The sequence below is a fragment of the Microtus ochrogaster genome, chromosome 5 (genome assembly GCF_000317375.1).
Source record: "Microtus ochrogaster isolate Prairie Vole_2 chromosome 5, MicOch1.0, whole genome shotgun sequence".
In the NCBI taxonomy this organism is placed as follows: domain Eukaryota; kingdom Metazoa; phylum Chordata; class Mammalia; order Rodentia; family Cricetidae; genus Microtus; species Microtus ochrogaster.
In genome coordinates, this window is record NC_022012.1 from 42,622,041 (window position 1) to 42,628,118 (window position 6,078).

At 41.5% G+C, this 6,078-nt stretch overlaps 1 pseudogene; it reads left to right on the forward strand.

The window, feature by feature from the left end:
* LOC113456066 overlaps positions 1 to 5,857 on the forward strand; it is a 6,831-nt pseudogene extending 974 nt beyond the window's left edge.
* Positions 5,858 to 6,078: the final 221 nt, after the last annotated feature.

Genomic DNA, 6,078 nt, shown 5'->3' on the forward strand with positions numbered 1-6,078 from the left:
ATATATATATATATATATATATATATATATATATATATATACAGGCTTAAAAAAGAAAGAAAATGGGTATAGGCATTTATAAAAAACATGAATGGTTTTAAAAAATAAAACAAAGTCTTTAAAAAAACAGTAAAAGTATTATTTTAAAAACCACATAAAGATGAAAATACCCAGAGAGTCTGAATTATGTGTTATTGTATTTTCTCTATATTTTTGATTGTTAATGAGCTAGCTTCTAAGAGATATTTGATTATAGAGGCTACTAAGTTAAGCCAACATATATATTTTAAAGGTATCTTGACTTCAAATTAAGTCTAAGAAAAAAGGTTCTGCTTTTATTTCCACAGAAGATGAGAAGCTATAGATTTCTTCCAGGTTAATATAGTTTGATCAAGTAAGATCCCGGGAGGTCTCCAATGGGAGCAATGCCCAGGTAATCCAACATCCAGAACAGCTTCAAGACAACTGGCTGAGACGATACAGCCTCATAGACTACCACAGCCAAGATTCACCCATGTTTCTAACTTTCTCAGGATCCCCTTAAGATTACCAGTACCCTAATCAGCAAGAAGCAATACAGAAAACTACTCCCAAATTCCCAAAATATTGTTTATAAATATTTGTTTTCATTTAAACGGGGTTGGTTATAAATGATTAGTGATAATAGTTGATCTCTATGTAAAGAAAAAAGGGAGATATGCTATAGAAATGATGAAGTTTATGCTGTGCTCATGCTATGAAAGCATTTGGCCATCTGGTTCTTCTTCCTCTGCCTATCAGACTATGTTCTGACATTGCTCCAATGTGCTGGGCCTTCTTCTTTTTAAAAAAAAAAAGATTTATTTATTTATTATGTATACAACATTCCTTCTATGTATGCTTGCATGCCAGAAGAGGGCACCAGATTTTATTATAGATGACTGTGAGCCACCATGTTGTTGCTGGGAATTGAACTAAGGACCTCTGGGAGAGCAGTCAGTGCTCTTAACCTCTGAGCCATCTCTCTAGCCCCTGTGCTGGGCCTTCTTGCCTTCACCATCCATACCACCTTCTTTGTGTGACATCATCCATTTCCACTTGGTTACCATTCCCCTCGCTGCCTCCTCTCAAATCTACATCTCAAACCCAGATCTCTCTCCTTAGCTTTACACTGCTGTGTCTCATTTACTACTAAACATCTCCACATGCCTGTCTCTGACTCCAAAATGACTGGCTTGATGGCTCCTTTTCCCCTCCCCTCCAGTAGCTCTTCCTCTGGTGTTTTGGATTTTTGTTGTTGTTGTTGTTATTGTTTCATTTCTCATTGTTTTTGTTTTATCTTCTGCAACCACTTATCCGATTGTTCAAATCTGAAACCAGGACGGCACCCTTAATCCCTTCTTCTCTCTCATACACTCCCTTCACTTCCAGGAATTCCCAAGTCCTATTCTACTTGCCAGATATCCATCATGTGTTCAATGTATGGATGGGCTCTGTCACTTATGCATTGGTTCCCTGACCACCCTACCCTCTACAAACCTATCCAATTGCACCGCTCTGTGGCTTTGAATCTTTTAACTGCCTTGTAGCTGGGACTGTCTCAATGGATGTGTTGAGAATAACTGCAGTAGAGTCTATAGCACACTGTTAAAATATTGGTTCCTGCATACCACCAAAACCAAAGAGTTAAAAACTGTAAATAGACACAAGACATTGAATATTTAACTTCACAGTGGTGCCCGAGGCCACACATTCTTTTCTGCAAATGTAAGTGTCAAAGGTCAAATGAGCCATTAGTTCCCAATCTGAGCATAGGTCCCAGGAGGACTGACTACATGCCTTCCTGGTTACTCAGTATCTCCAGTATCATGGACAAGACAAAGGTGTTTTGTTCCAACATCTGTATCTTGTGCTCCTATTTAGCCCTTCCATTCTCTCTCAGAATCATTCCAGTGGGGCTACTGCTCACACTCCTTCATCAAGAACCTGTCCTGTCAGTCACCAGTCACTTCCCACTAGCTTAACCGAGAGCTGTGACAAGTAGTGGCCTTAGCATTCAGTTCAATGTCACACTGCTCCGGTTTCTTCCTGCTTTATAGGCTCCCTTGTCACCAGTTTTTCGACTTTCTTCCTCTTCCTCTGCCTCTCACTGACATCTAAATGTCAGAGTGGCCCCTGTGCTGCAGCCCTTGAGTCTCCTCTGACCAGCCACTACCTTACGGACCACGCCCCATCTCAAGTTCAAAAGCCATACATGAATGACTCCTAAGCTAACATCTCCCACTCCCCCTTTTCCTGAAATCCAAAGGCAGGTGTCCAGCTGCCTAGCTCACAGCTCACCCTACATGGCACTGCAGGTTGGATGCTGAATAGTTCCACAAAGCCCATGTGGTTAAGACTCAGTCCCAGATGGCATTTTGAAGGGTGGTGGAGGCTTTAAAGCCCCAGCCTACGGGGAGGTCTTTGGGTCATCAGTGGCATACCCTAAGGAGATGTGAGACCCCAGGTCTGCTTCTTCCTCTCTTTCTTTGCTTCCTGGTGACAAGATGGGCAGTTTTGCTCTGTCCTGCCTTCCAGCATCATGAAGTGCCTCGCCACAGCTTCAGACAAAGGCTCAACTCCTTCATCATAGATGGCCACCTCTAAAGCTGTGAGTCGGGATAAACCTTTTTAATAACTGTCTCAGGTTTTTCCTCCTAGTGCGGAAAGCTGACTAATGGAGATGATCAATGTGATGGCTAGAGAGGAGAAATAAGCACAGTGCAGAGGCTTGTATATAGGTAAAAATCATTCTTTGTTTATTATAAAACCACTCAGAGAGGATTTGGAATCTTCCCAACACAGAGAAACCATCAGTGTTGAGGTGATGCTTATACTAATTTCCCTGACTTAATCATATATTCTATAGCTGTACCAAAATATCATAGTATGTTGTAAATAGGAGCGCGGGCTGTTTTTCATCCTGGCTAGCTTTACATCCGAAATAATTACACGGAAACTGTATTTATTTAAATACTGTCTGGCCCATTATTTCTAGCCTCATATTGTATAAATATGTATGATTATGGCATAACCAAAAGTTAATTTTTTGAAACACTTTTGAAGAGTGTACAGAGGTTATTTGAAAATAGATTTGAAAGGAAACAAATAAAACAAAGAGAGAAAGACCCTTCTCTGAGTTCCAGAACAAGTAAGGCGGCTGTAACAGGGTGACAGCATGGGCCAAGGGAAGAGGAAGTCTTTAATGCTCTGACAGATGTCTACCATTAGTTGGCACTCTGGAGTCTTGGATTGGTGCCCTTAAGAGCTACACGGACACTGGTGCACCTACCCTTCTACCATCTGGAAATGCAGCAAGAAGGCTTATCTGCCACCCAGAAACTGAGTCCTCTCAAGGCACCAAATCAGACAGCACCTTGATTTGGAATTTCTCAGCCTACAGAAATGTAAGCGATAGAGGCCAGAGAGGTAGCTCAGCAGGTAAGATCACCAGCTGCTCTTCCAGAGGAGCCAGGTTTGATTCCCAGCTCCTACATGGTGGCTAACAATCTTTAGTGACTCCAGTTCTATAGGGTCTGACATACTTTTCTGACCTTTGTAGATACCACAGGTGTATACACACGCATGCAAAACATTCATAAACACAAAATAGAAATAAAACTAAAAGAATTTTAAAAAGAAATATAAGCAATGCACAGGCCATGCAGTCTACACTGTTTTGTGGTAGTACCACAAAAATTAAAACATGTCTCCAAGTATTCTTGAAATCCTTAAATTCTAGAAATCCCTAGACAAGCCAGGCAGTGGTGGCACATGCCTTTAATCCCAGCATTCAAGAGGCAGGGGCAGGTGGACCTCTGAGTTTGAAGCCAACCTCGTCTACAGAGAAAGTTCCAGAACAGTCAAGGCTACATAGAGAAACCCTGTCTCAAAAAACAGAAGAAGAAGAAGAAGAAGAAGAAGAAGAAGAAGAAGAAGAAGAAGAAGAAGAAGAAGAAGAAGAAGAAGAAGAAGAAGAAGAAGAAGAAGAAGAAGAAGAGGAGGAGGAGGAGGAGGAGGAGGAGGAAGAGGAGGAGAAATCCCTAGACAATAAAAAGTGAAGAGTGAAGAACTCTATCTTTGCTTGATAGGATCACAAAATACAACCCTGGAGTTTATGGAGGGCCAACAGCATCCTGCCTTAGGGGCAAATGGAAAGGCGTGGAGTGGCCTGTGCTCTCAGTCAGTGTATATCAGCACAGGGATGAAGGTGCCCCTTGTTATTTGCCCTGCTGGAAGAAGCTATGGGGCTAGAAGCTGAATAACACTACACATTGATGATTACTGGGAATCAAGGTCTATCAACATCATGACTAGTTGCTCTCTTGGTATCATGAAATGTCCAAAGGATGGAGTTTAGAACTAAAGCTAGAAGCTAGGGTAGGGGAATAACCTATAATCCGGCACACACAAGGGAGGCTGAGGCAGGAAGATCAGTGAGTTTGAGGCCAGTCTGGTTTGCGAAGACCAGAAAGTGAAGTTACCCCTAATTTTTGATTTCCCAGATTCCACAAATGAAAGCAACACATTTGTGTTTATAGGAGCTGGAGAGATGACTTATGTCAGCCAGGGTTCTCTAGAACAGAATTTATAGAATGAATTTCCCCACCCATCCCTCTATCTATTTATCTGTCATCTATCTATCTATCTATCTATCTATCTATCTATCTATCTATCTATCTATCTATCTACATATAAAATGGAATTTTTACAGACTGCAGTACAGCTAATCCAGCAGTGGCTGACTGTGAACACAAAGTCCAAGAACCCACTAGTTTCTCAATCTACAAGACTGGGTGTCTCATCTGGTCTTCTCTGTCTGCTGGAATCCCAAAGAAGTAGACTCCAGTGCCAGGGAAGAAATGGATGTGCTAGCAAGTTAAGGGCAAAGCTTCCTTCTTCCACATCCTTATACAGACTTCCAGAAGAAGGTGTAGCCCAGATTAAAGGTGTGTCTTCCTACCCCAAGATTGAGACCAAAGGCATATGTATGTCTTCCTACCTCATAGGTCTGGACTAGAAGTGGATTCACTCACTCAAACCAAGCAAAAAAATATCTCACAGGTGTACCCTCCATTTCTGAATTGTAGTTCATTCCCTGTGTAGTCAAGTTGACAAGCAATAAGAGCCATTACATGGCTCAATGGTTAAGAGTGAGTACTGCTTTTGCAGCAGACAGGTGTTTGATTCCCAGAACCCATATCTGATGGCTAACCACCACCTAAGTTCTGGGAGAGCCCTCTTCTGGCTTCCATAGGACACATTCACACACACACACACACACACACACACACACACACACACACACATTCCTGCCTCCCCCACACTCCCACACATACATATAAAGACAAATAAAATATACATCTGTTCTAAAATTACGTTTCAGCTTACTCAGTTTACAGCATTTTGCTGCAACACAACTCAACAGAAAAAACACATCTCCAAGCAATCTTCAAAGTGTCCAAGAGCCTTCCCACAGCCGCAGGACAATATGGCGCCAAAAGACAACCTGGAGGTTTCATTTGGACCTCATTCATCCTGTAGAAGATGAAATTTTTGATTCTGGAAACTTCGAACCATTTCTCTGGGAGAAGGTTAAAGTCAATGGGAAAACTGGAAATCTTGGAAATGTTGTTCGCATTGAACACTTGAAGAATAAAATCACAGTTGTTTCTGAGAAACAGTTCTCTAAAAGGTATTTGAAATATCTTACCAAGAAATACGTAAGAAGAATAATCTCCATGATTGGCTTCGTGTGGTTGCATCTGACAAGGAAACCTATGAACTCTGCTACTTCCAGATTAGTCAGGATGAAGATGGGTCAGAGTCTGAAGACTAGTTGGCCTTTGTATGCTTTAAAGAAAAACTAAAATTGGACTTTTTTGGCCAAAAAAGACAGAAAGTACACTGCAGGGGGCTCATTTGCTCTTGGGTTTTGCTTTTGTGATATTCAGTTCCTAGGGAGAATGAACTTTCTTCAAGGTCATCAGGCCCCGGTGATTCAGAAAACACATTTTATAGCCTAATCATGTAAGTGTTTACTGAGCCTGGCACTGTTTA